The sequence below is a fragment of the Chiloscyllium plagiosum genome, unplaced genomic scaffold (assembly GCF_037043375.1).
Source record: "Chiloscyllium plagiosum isolate Xiang-an unplaced genomic scaffold, Cpla_swu_hap1 HiC_scaffold_49, whole genome shotgun sequence".
In the NCBI taxonomy this organism is placed as follows: Eukaryota; Metazoa; Chordata; class Chondrichthyes; order Orectolobiformes; family Hemiscylliidae; genus Chiloscyllium; species Chiloscyllium plagiosum.
In genome coordinates, this window is record NW_028270187.1 from 10,525,734 (window position 1) to 10,538,696 (window position 12,963).

The following is a 12,963-nucleotide window of genomic DNA, read 5'->3' on the forward strand; positions in this document are numbered from 1 at the left end:
CTTTCCAGACCTAGATTGGGACTGCCATAGTGTTAAGGGTTTAGATGGAGAGGAACTTGTTAAGTGTTTAAAAGAAAAATTTCTGAATCAGTATATGGATGTACCTACGAGAGAAGTTGCAAACCTTGACCTACTCTTGGGAAATAAGGAAGGGCAGGTGACTGAGGTGTCAGTGGGGGAGCACCTTGGGGCCAGCAACCATAATTCTATTAGTTTTGAAACAGCGATGGAAAAGGACAGGCCAGATTTAAAAGTTGAAGTTCTAAATTGGAGAAAGGCTAATTTTGATGGTATTAGGCAAGAACTTTCAAAAGCTGACTGGGGGCAGATGTTCACAGGTAAAGGGATGGCTGGAAAATGGGAAGACTTCAGAAATGAGATAGCAGGAGTTCAGGGAAAGTATATTCCTGTTAGGGTGAAAGGGAAGGCTGGTAGGTATAGGGGATGCTGGATGAACTGAGAAATAAGAAAGAGATGATCTCCTTATTGGGATTGTATTGTAGACCCCCTAAGAGTCAGAGGGAAATTGAGAAACAAACTTGTAAAGAGATCTCAGCTATCTGTTAGAATAACAGGGTAGTTATGGTCGAGGATTTTAACTTTCCAAACATCGACTGGGACTGCCATAGTGTTCAGGGTTTAGATGGAGAGGAATTCCTTAAGTGTATACAAGACAATTTTCTGATTCAGTATGTGGATGTATCTACAAGAGAAGGTGCTAAACTTGACCTACTCTTGGTAAATAAGGCAGGGCAGGTAAGAGAGGTGTCAGTGGGGGAGCACTTTAGGGCCAGCGACCATAATTCTATTTGTTTTAAAATAGTGATGGAAAAGGATAGACCAGATCTAAAAGTTGAAGTTCTAAATTGGAGAAAGGCCAATTTTGACGGTATTAGGCAAGAACTTTCGATAGATGATTGGAGGCAGATGTTTGCAGGTAAGGGGACGGCTGGAGAATGGGAAGCCTTCAGAAATGAGATAACAAGAATCCAGAGAAAGTATATTCCTGTCAGGGTGAAAGGGAAAGCTTGTAGGTATAGGGAATGCTGGATGACTAAAGAAATTGAGGGTTTGGTTCAGAAAAAGAAGGAAGCATATATCAGGTATAGACAGGATAGATCGAGTGAATTCTTAGAAGACTTTAAAGGCGGTAGGACTATACTTAAGAGGGAAATCAGGAGGGCAAAAAGAGGACATGAGATAGCTTTGGCAAATAGAATTAAGGAGAATCCAAAGGGTTTTTACAAATATATTAAGGAAAAAAGGGTAACTAGGGAGAGAATAGGGCCCCTCAAAGATCAGCAAGGCGGCCTTTGTGTGGAGCCACAGAAAATGGGGGAGATACTAAATGAATATTTTGCATCAGTATGTACTGTGGAAAAGGATATGGAAGATATAGACTGTAGGGAAATAGATGGTGACATCTTGCAAAATATGCAGATTACAGAGGAGGAAGTGCTGGATGTCTTGAAACGGTTAAAGGTGGATAGGTGTATCCGAGAACTCTGTGGGAAGCTAGAGAAGTGATTACTGGGCCTCTTGCTGAGATATTTGTATAATCGATAGTCACAGGTGAGGTGCTGGAAGTCTGGAGGTTGGCAAACGTGGTGCCACTCTTTAAGAAGGGTGGTAAAGGCAAACCAGGGAACTATAGACTGGTGATCCTGACCTCAGTGGTGGGCAAGTTGTTGGACGGAATCCTGAGGGACAGGATGCACATGTATTTTGAAAGGCAAGGACTGATTAGGGATAGTCAACATGGCTTTGTGCGTGGGAAATCATGTCTCTCAAACTTGATTGAGTTTTTTGAAGAAGTAACAAAGAAAATTGATGAAGGCACAGCAGTAGATGTGATCTATATTGACTTCAGTATGGTGTTTGACAAGGTTCCCCATGGGAGACTGATTAGCAAGGTTAGATCTCATGGAATACAGGGAGAACTAGCCATTTGGATACAGAACTGGCTCAAAGGTAGAAGACAGAGGGTGGTGGTGGAAGGTTGTTTTTCAGACTGGAGGCTTGTGACCAGTGGAGTGCCACAAGGATCGGATCTACTTTTTGTCATTTACATAAATGATTTGGATGCGAGCATAAGAGGTACAGTTAGTAAGTTTGCAGATGACAACAAATTTGGAGGTGTAGTGGACAGCGAAGAGGGTTACCTCAGATTACAACAGGATCTTGACCAGATAGGCCAATGGGCTGGGAAGTGGCAGATGGAGATTAATTCAGGTAAATGCGAGGTGCTGCATTTTGGGAAAACAAATTTTATCAGGACTTATACATTTAATGGTAAGGTCCTAGGGAGTGTTGCTGAACAAACAGACCTTGGAGTGCAGGTTCATAGCTCCTTGAAAGTGCAGTCACAGGGAGATAGGATAGTGAAGAAGGCGTCTGGTACGCTTTCTTTTATTGGTCAGAGTATTGAGTACAGGAGTTGGGACGTCATGTTGCGGCTGTACAGGACATTGATTAGGCCACTGTTGGAATATTGCATGCAATTCTGGTCTCCTTCCTATTGGAAAGATGTTGTGAAACTTGAAAGGGTTCAGAAAAGATTTACAAGGATGTTGCCAAGGTTGGAAGATCTGACCTACAGGGAGAAGCTGAACAGGCTGGGGCTGTTTTCTCTGGAACGTCAGAGGCTGAGGGGTGACCTTACAGAGGTTTACAAAATTTTGAGGGGCATGGATAGGATAAATACACAAAGTCTTTTCCCTGAGGTTGGGGAGTCCAGAACTAGAGGGCATAGGTTTAGGGTGAGAGGGGAAAGATACAAAAGAGACCTAAGGGGCAACCTTTTCAACAGAGGGTGGTACGTGTATGCAATGAGCAATGGTGGTGGCTGGTACAATTGCAACATTTAAGAGGCATTTGGATGAGTATATGAATATGAAAGGTATGGAGGGATATGGGCAGGGTGCTGGCAGGTGGGACTAGATTGGGTTGGGATATCTGGTCAGCATGGACAGGTTGGACCGAGGGGTCTGTTTCCATGCTGTACATCTCTATGATTCTATGACTCTTTGACGAAAGAAACAGAAGGAAGCATTGTCAGGTATAGACAGGATAGATCGAGAGAACCCTTAGGAGAGTATAAAGGCAGTAGGAGTATACTTGAGAGAGAAATCAGGAGGGCAAAAAGCCAACATCAGATAGCTTCGGCAAATAGAGTTAAGGACTCACCAAAGGGTTTTTACAAAGTCATTAAGGACAAAACGGGTAACTAGGGAGAGAATAGGGCCCCTGAAAGATCAGCAAGGCGGCCTTTGTGTGGAGCCGTAGGAGATGGGGGAGATACTAAATGAGTATTTTGCATCATATTTACTGTGGAAAAGGACATGGAAGATATAGGGAAATAGATGGTGACACCTTGCAAAATGTCCACATTACAAAGATATTACATATCAAATAAACTGTGAGAGGATGCACAGGGAGATTTACCAGCATACTGGGGGGCTGGGGAGTTTCAGTGATTGAGAGAGATTGGACAGACTGGGGTTGTTGTCCTTACAGCAGAGGAGATTGAAAGAGAGGGATGTATAAAATGCTGTGAGGTGAAGATAGGGTAAGTAGAAAGAAACATTCCCCCCTTGATTGAGGTGGGCAGAGGGGCATAGATTGAAGGTGAGGGCTAGGAGATTTCGAAGGGATGTGAGGAAAATCTTGTTCACCCAGAATCATAGAGTCACAGAGATGTACAGCATGGAAACAGACCCTTTGGTCCACTTGCCAATGCCGACCAGATATCCCAACCCAATCTAGTCCCACTTGCCATCAACCAGCCCATATCCCTTCAAGCCCTTCCTATTCATATACCAATGCAATTATACCATCCTCCACCACTTCCTCTGACAGCTCTTCCATACATGTACCACACTCTGTGTGAAAAAGTTACACCTTAGATCCCTTTCATATCTTTCCCCCTCACCCTAAACCTTTGCCTTCTAGTTCTGGACTTCCCGAGCCCAGGGAAAAGACTTTGTATATATATCCTATCCATGCCCCTCATAATTTTGTAAACCTCTACAAGGTCACCCTTCAGCCTCTGACGCTTCAGGGAAAGCAGCCCTAGACTGTTCAGCCTCTCCCTATAGCTCAAATCGTCCAACCCTGCCAACATTCTTGTAAATCTTTTCTGAACCCTTTCAAGTTTCACAACATCTTTCCGATAGGAAGGAGACCAGAATTGCACCCAATATTCCAACAGTGGCCTAACCAATGTCCTGTACAGCCGCAACGTAACCTCCCAACTCCTGTACTCAATACTCTGACCAATAAAAGAAAGTGTACTAAACGCCTTCTTCACTATCCAATCTAACTGCGACTCCACTTTCAAGGAGCTATGGACCTGTACTCTAAGGTCTCTTTATTCAGCAACACTCCCTAGGACCTTACCATTAAGTGTACAAGTCCTGCTCAGATTTGCTTTCCCAAAATGCAGCACCTCACATTTATTGAAATTAAACTCCATCTGCCACTTCTCAGTCCATTGGCCCATCTGATCAAGATCCTTTTGTAATCTGAGGTAACCTTCTTTGCTGTCCACTACACCCCCAATTTTGGTGTCATCTGCAAACTTACTAACTACACCTTTTATGCTAACATCCAAATCATTTATCTAAATGATGAAAAGTAGTAGACCCAGCACTGATCCTTGTGGCACTCCAGTCAGGAAAAGCAACCCTCCACCATCTTCCTCTGTCTTCTACTTTTGAGCCAGTTCTGTATCCAAATGGCTAGTTCTCCCTGTATTCAGTGAGATCTAACCTTGCTAATCAGTCTCCCATGCCTTACTCAAATGCCTTACTGAAGTCCATATAGATCACATCTACAGCTCTGCCCTCATCAATCCTCTTTGTAACCTTTTCAAAAAAACACAATCAAGATTGTGAGACTGTTAAAGTACAGATTTGAGATGGCCCAAGGAATCCCTTGTGGACTCAGACATGTAAATCCTCTCGCTTGGTTCATCCCAGAGGTCATACTCTTTGGAAGTCTGGAATAAAAGCCTCTTACAGCCAGTTTAGTTTAATTTTAGTCATCCTCTTTATTTGCTAGTAGCATCACTGATACTTACAAGCTAAACTAACTAGGTTCTATTAACCTAGGAGAGTAGGCTACCAGCTCTTCAAGTGCCCCAGCAGGCTATTCCAATTTACTGATACAAAGTGGTTTCCTTTATTCAAAAGTTTACAAAAACATTGCATGTTCTTAATTAGACAGATAACAGTGAAAGACAATAATTAGTAAGAAAGAAAAGTTAATTGACAGGTCTGTGTGCACTTGACTGATCAGCCCTTGAGCTACCCATCAGATGAGAAAAAGAAATCCAGCCAAGTTAGTCATCTGCCACATGTTAACTGTGGAAAAGGATATGGAAGCTATAGAAAGTAGTGAAATAGATGGTGACACCTTGCAAAATGTCCATATTACATAAGAGGAAGTGCTGGATGTCTTGAAATACAGGATTTGATCAAGTGTATCCGAGAACTCTGTGGGAAGCTAGGAAAGTGATTCTGGGCCTCTTGCTGAGATATTTGTATCATCGATAGTCACAGGTGAGGTGCCGGAAGACTGGAGGTTGGCAAACGTGGTGCCATTGTTTAAGAAGGGTGGTGAGGACAAGCCATGGAACTATAGACCAGTGAGCCTGACGTCGGTGGTGGGCAAGTTATTGGAGGGAATCCTGAGGGACAGGATGTATATGTATTCGGAAAGGCAAGGACTGATTAAGGATAGTTAACATGTCTTTGTGTGTGGGAAATCATGTCTCACAAACTTGATTGAGTTTTTTGAAGAAAAAAAAGAATAAAATGTCTTGTCTTTAATTTATACCGGTCACTCTAATGGTGCCGCAGGAATGAAACACTTCAGTTATTTTGCAGTGAAAAGAGGGCAGTTAATTTTTAATCAGCAAAGTTATGTTTACAGTAAGCGGTTATTGTAAAGTCACCATTCTCTCACATTAGAGACAGGGAGAGAGAGGTGTGGGGGAGAAAAAGCGAGAAAAAGCAACAACTGATTTATGGTTTAACCTGAGGGGCAACACACCAAAGGCACAGGGAATGGTCATTCATAGCAATCTCAACCAGAGCAGCAGTTGAACTGTATGCTGTCAGCATGACGATACATTGTAAGCCAACTATAGAATCAACTGAGCTAACCAACCCCTGCATGGCCAGTGGCAAAAACATTGGGTGGCACAGTGGCTAGCATTGCTGCCTCACAACACCAGGGACTCAGGAACAATTCCAGCTGGAAGTTTTTGTTGCAAACGTTTCGTCCCCTGGCTAGGCGACATCATCAGTGCTTGGGAGCCTCCTGCGAAGTGCTTCTTTGATGTTTCCTCCGGTGTTTATAGTGGTCTGTCCCTGCCGCTTCCGGTTGTCAGTTTCAGCTGTCCGCTGTAGTGGTTGGTATATTGGGTCCAGGTCGATGTGTTTGTTGATGGAGTTTGTGGATGAATGCCATGCCTCTAGGAATTCCCTGGCTGTTCTCTGTCTGGCTTGCCCTATGATAGTAGTGTTGTCCCAGTCGAATTCATGTTGCTTGTTGTCTGTGTGTGTGGCTACTAAGGATAGCTGGTCGTGTCGTTTCGTGGCTAGTTGATGTTCATGTATGCGGAATGTTAGCTGTCTTCCTGTTTGTCCTATATAGTGTTTTGTGCAGTCCTTGCATGGTATTTTGTACACTACATTAGTTTTGCTCATGTTGGGTATCGGGTCCTTCGTTCTAGCAGAGGCAGTTATGCAAAGGTTAGAACAAACAGTCCTACCACAAATTCAACCCAAACTCTGGGTCAGATATGTCGATGACACGTTTGTAATCATTAAAAACACGGAAATAGAAAAAACACACCGAATCATCAACGCCACACTCACAGGAATCCGATTCAAGAGAGAAGAAGAAAAGGACAACCAACTCCCATTCCGAGACGTGATGGTACAGAGAACACCAGATGGAGAATTCACCACAAAGGTATACAGGAAAGCCACACACACAGACCAAGTCCTAAACTATGAAAGTAACCACCCCAACACACACAAATGAAGCTGCATCAGGACACTATTCAAAAGGGCCACAACACACTGCAGTACACCAGAACTGCAAAAAGAAGAAGAGGAACACCTATACAAGGTATTCGCCAAAAACAGATACCCGCGCAACTTCATCAACAGATGCCTAAGAGAAAGACCACGGAACGAGGACATACCACAACCAAAAGGACTAGCCACACTACCATACATCAGGAGCATCTCAGAACTGACAGCCAGACTACTGCGACCCCTAGGACTCATAACAGCACACAAACCAACAGCCACGCTCAGACAACAACTCACCAGAACGAAGGACCCGATACCCAACATGAGCAAAACTAATGTAGTGTACAAAATACCATGCAAGGACTGCACAAAACACTATATAGAACAAACAGGAAGACAGCTAACAATCCGCATACATGAACATCAACTAGCCACGAAACGACACGACCAGCTATCCTTAGTAGCCACACACGCAGACAACAAGCAACATGAATTCGACTGGGACAACACTACTATCATAGGGCAAGCCAGACAGAGAACAGCCAGGGAATTCCTAGAGGCATGGCATTCATCCACAAACTCCATCAACAAACACATCAACCTGGACCCAATATACCAACCACTACAGCGGACAGCTGAAACTGACAACCGGAAGCGGTAGGGACAGACCACTATAAACACCGGAGGAAACATCAAAGAAGCGCTTGGCAGGAGGCTCCCAAGCACTGATGATGTCGCCTAGCCAGGGGACGAAATGTTTGCAACAAAAACTTCCAGCTCGGCGAACAGAACCACAACAATGAGCACCCAAGCTACAAATCCTCGCACAAACTTTGAACCATTCCAGCCTCGGGAAACTCTCTTGGGAGTTTGCACATTCTCCCCTTCTCTGCATGGGTTTTCTCCAGGTGCTCCGGTATCCTCCCAAAGTCCAAAGATGTGCAGTTTAGATGGATTGGCCATGCTAAGTTGCCCATAGTGTAAGGGTTATGTAGGCTAGGAAGATTAGTCATGGGAAATGCAAGGTTATATGGATGGGGTAGCTTCCACACTGTAGGATTCTATGATGTGCAGGTTAAGGGGAATGGCCATGGTTAATGCAAAGGTACGGGGGTAGGGTCAGGGTTTGTTTGGGATGCTCTTCACTGGCTTGGGGCAGACTGGACGGGCTGAATGGTCTCTTTCCACACTGTACGGATTCTGGCAACATTAATGCTTAGCTCAATGGTGTGGGCAATTCATTCCAATCTCAATTGAGATGAGATTCACTTTCAGTTTCTGAAATAATGGGGAAGCAAAATCCTATATTTTCAGCTCCCCAGGATATGCCCTGCAGATGTGAATGTGAATCTTGCTGTGGCAGGTGGTGGATTTGGAATTCCATTTTAAACAGAAACAGATCTGGAGTTAAGACTCTAATGATGACTGTTGTCAGGAACAAACAACCATCTGGTTCAAAATTGAAGACTGAGGTGAGGAGGGGTTTCTTCTTTCAGAGGGTTGACAGCCTTTGGAACTCCTTGCCACAGAGAGCGGTGTGTGGGGACAGGGAGCAGGTTTAAGGCAGGGATAGATAGATTCTTGATCAGTCGGGGAATTGAGGGTTACATGTTAAGTGCAGGAAAGTGAGCGTGAGGAATCGGGCATCAACCAAGATGCTATTGAATGGCTGAGCAGGCTCAAGGGGCCGAATAGCCTTCTCCTGTTCCTGTCTGTGATTTTCCTTCAGGGAATGAAATCTGCCCTTCTTAGTTGGCTCTGCACTTGACTTCTAACCCTTTGCAAACACTTCACTGCCTCTGGCTGAGCAAGTCGATTGGTTCAAGGACATTTTGGAATTGCATCCACTTCCCACCTTGGCAGAGATGACCACATCCTGTTCAGAGTACAGAGAAATAACATTTGTCAGGGTCAGTTTTTGACTTGTTCCAATCACATGCTTTGCTTAGAAAAATTGGTCTGGATAATGACCCCAGGTATTCACAGCTCGTCCTGTACACTGGTTGCCTTTCAGTCAAAGTTTGTTATTCTCATCCATTTTGATACAGCAATACAGCACGGAAACAGGCCCATCGGCCCAACCCGCCCATGCCTACCAAGTTTCCCAAACTCAACCAGTCCCATTTGTCTGCATATGGCCCATATCGCTCTAAACCTTTCTTATCCATGTACCTTTCCTTTTAAATATTGTAATTGTACCTGCCTCTACCTCTTCCTCTGGCAGCTCATTCAATGTACTGACTGTCCTCTGTGTGATAAATTTGCCTCTCAGATCACTTTTGAATCTTTCCCCCTCACCTTCAACCTATGCCCATTAGTTTTGGACACCCCTACCCTAGGGAAAGGACCATACCTATTTACCTTATCTATGCCCCTCGTGATTTTATAACCTCCATAAGATCCTCTCAACAGCCTCTGACGCTCCAGGGGAGAAAAGCTTCCAGCTTACGCAGCTTCTCCTTATAAATCAAACCCAGCAGTCTTAGTAACATCTTTGTAAATCTTTTCTGTAACCGTTTGAGCTTAAGAACATCCTTTCTACATCAGGCTGACCAGAACTGTACACAGTATTCTAAAAGTGGTCTCACCAACATCCAGTACAGCTGTAACATGATGCCCCAACTCCTGTCGTCAGTGCTCTGACCAATGAAGGCAAGCATGCCAAATGCCGCCTTCACGACTGTGTCTCACTGCAATGCCACACACAAGGAACTATTAGATTAGATTAGATTACTTACAGTGTGGAAACAGGCCCTTCGGCCCAACAAGTCCACACCGCCCCGCCGAAGCGCAACCCACCCCAACCCCTACATGTACCCCTTACCTAACACTACGGGCAATTTATCATGACCAATTCACCTGACCTGCACATCTTTGGACTGTGGGAGGAAACCGGAGCACACGGAGGAAACCCACGCAGACACGGGGAGAATGTGCAAACTCCACACAGTCGGTCGCCTGAGTCGGGACGGTGGCACAGTGGTTAGCACTGCTGCCTCACAGCGCCAGAGACCCGGGTTCAATTCCCGCCTCAGGCGACTGACTGTGTGGAGTTTGCATGTTCTCCCCGTGTCTGCGTGGGTTTCCTCCAGGTGCTCCGGTTTCCTCCCACAGTCCAAAGATGTGCAGGGTCAGGTGAATTGGCCATGCGAAATTCCCCGTAATGTTAAGTAAGGGGTAAATGTAGGGGTATGGGTGGGTTTCGCTTCGGCGGGTCGGTGTGGACTTGTTGGGCCGAAGGGCCTGTTTCCACAATGTAATGTAATGTAAAAAAAAATGAACTATCTATCTGCATCCCTAGTCTGTTTGGAAACACTCCCCAGACTTGTACTATTAACTGTATAAGTCCTGCCGTGGTTTGCCTTACCAAAATGCAACACCTCGTGTTTAGCTAAATTAAACTTCATCTGCCATTCCTTGATCCATTGTCCAGTTGATCAAATTTCCATTGTACTCTTAAATAACATTCTTCTCTGTCCACGTTGACACTAATTTTGGTCCTGCCCCTATCTACTACGTTTCTGTATTGCCCTAGTTTCAGTCTGACCAAGTGGAGCAGCAATCATCTTGCATCACATACAAAACCCTGCATCACATGCGCCACTCTGAGGCACACAGATACAGGAGGGGATGAGGTACCAGGTCGAGAGGAAGAGGGAAACATTGATGCCATCCTTCCACGGACATCGTGAGACAGCGCAGAAGAAAGCTTGTGAAGCTTCACAAATCGATCAACAGCAAATCTATCTTCCAGCAAATAAGGAGGAAATGGAAGAGAAGGCATAGCAATGACACTTTTGTGTGACTAGGCGAGGCTTTGTCTCAATTCACTCAGCAAGATATCAATTTGAAAGATCGGCTTGTCAAGAGAAACCATCTGAATAATGGTCTCTCCCACAACTCTCGCTGGGTCAATTTATCCTGCTGTAGCACAATCTAACTGTTAATGTCAGAGATTTGAGAATTTATGATACCCATTCCTAACTTGAGCATCCATTTAATCTCCTGGCGAATGGGTCGAGGCAGAGGAGCCAATGAATGTACTTTGCATGTTTTGTTTAAATTGTGGTGAGCTGGAAATAATTCAAGGCAGGATTGTTTTCCAGCCCTATCTTCATTGCCCAATAATTTCATCACTTCCAGTACATATCCAGCTCTCATTTCATACCTCATATGGAACCGACACCATGATCCCTGACTGCACAACCCAAAATCCTAACAACTCTGAGTAAAGTCATTTTTCTTCATGTCACTCCTAGCTTTCTTACTGACAGTGTTGAAATTGTGACCCCCTAGTTACTAACATACCAAGTAATGGTAACAAAATATTCTTCTTTCCCCTGTCAAAATTCTTCATAGTTTTGTACACCTCTATAAGGACCTCCTCTTAAACTTCTCTGCTCCAAGCAGAAGAAGCCTGATGTCACTAATCCTTCCTTGTACGTAAAATCCTTCATTACTGCTATCATTTTAGTAAATCTCCAATGAACCCTCTTCAAAGCTTGAAGATCCTCCCTTAAATAAAGTGCATAAAACTGAACACACACGTGATCTGACCAATGATTTGTAGAGGTATACATCACTTCCTCAGCTTTATACTCAATGCCTCTATTTATAACGGCAAGGATCCTATAAGCCGTCTTCACAAAGGTTTCAGCTTGCCTGGTCAACTTCAGAGATTGATACACGTGAACCCCAAGGTCTCTCTGCTCTAGTGCTCCCTTCAAAGATGTACCATTAAACTGCATTGTTGCTCTGTGTTTCTGGTAGCAAAATGCATTACGTAACACCTGTCTGAATTGGAATTCATCTGCCAGATTTCTGCCCATTTGGCCAAATTGTCAATCTTCCTGTGAAGTCACTCAGCATCATCCTCACAATTCACTCTTCTCCCTGAGTTAGTATCAACTGCAATTTAGAGATTATATCCTCAACACCCAACTCCTAATCATTTATATAACCAATGTATTTATCAGTGTTTCTTCTATGTGCATGTAACTACCAATTCTACCTGTCCGTTTCACTTATGTGAATGTGTAAGTGTATTTACCAGTCTGTTCCTGCTCTGTGAATTGAGACTGTCAATATTAATCTGTACTTGTCAGTTTCACCTATATCAGTATGTAAATGTAGTTACCAATCTATGCCTCTCAATCTCTGCCTAATCAATATGTGAATTTACTTATTGATTTCTACCTGTCAGATTCTGTTTGGTGAATGTGACCAGTGCAGGTACCAATATGTACCTGTGAGATTCTGCTCTGTGAATGAGAATGTTATTATCAGACTATACCTGTCAATTTATGCTGTGTGAAACTGGGAGTGTGGTTATCGTTCTGTTCCTGATAGTTTTAGCTTTGTCAATAAGTGTAGTTATTAATCTGTCCCTGACAGTTACTGCAATGCGAATGTGTGACTTAAGTTAACAGAAACTTACTGATGGAGACTGATAGTCACACATTTGCATCACAGTAACTGTGTCATCATCATTTGTTTGTCTGTTTCTGTAACATGAATGAGTGTGTAGTTATCAGTCTGTACTTGTCAGTGTCTACTCTTGTGTATCAAAGTGGAAGCCAGTAATATTCTGTGTCTGTGTGATACATTCTGTGATAGTTGTTTATGAGGGTGTTGAGACTGGGTCTTAATCTTTTCTGCCTTTTGTGATTTCTGAGTTGACTGTGGGGGTGGGTGAGGGAGAGGGGAGAAAGGGTGATGGCAGAAAGGAAACTGCTTTATTCTGAGAACCATTCTGAATTATGGTTACATATTTCCTGTTCGGGGAGAGAATCTAGGATCTGTTGTATCACTGAGATATTTAGTTTCAATTTGTACCAAGATATTGTTGGTGTTTTTTTTTGAGAAAGAGTTTTATTCCGCATGTCAGTCCATTTCTGTCTGATAATTTTCATTCCAA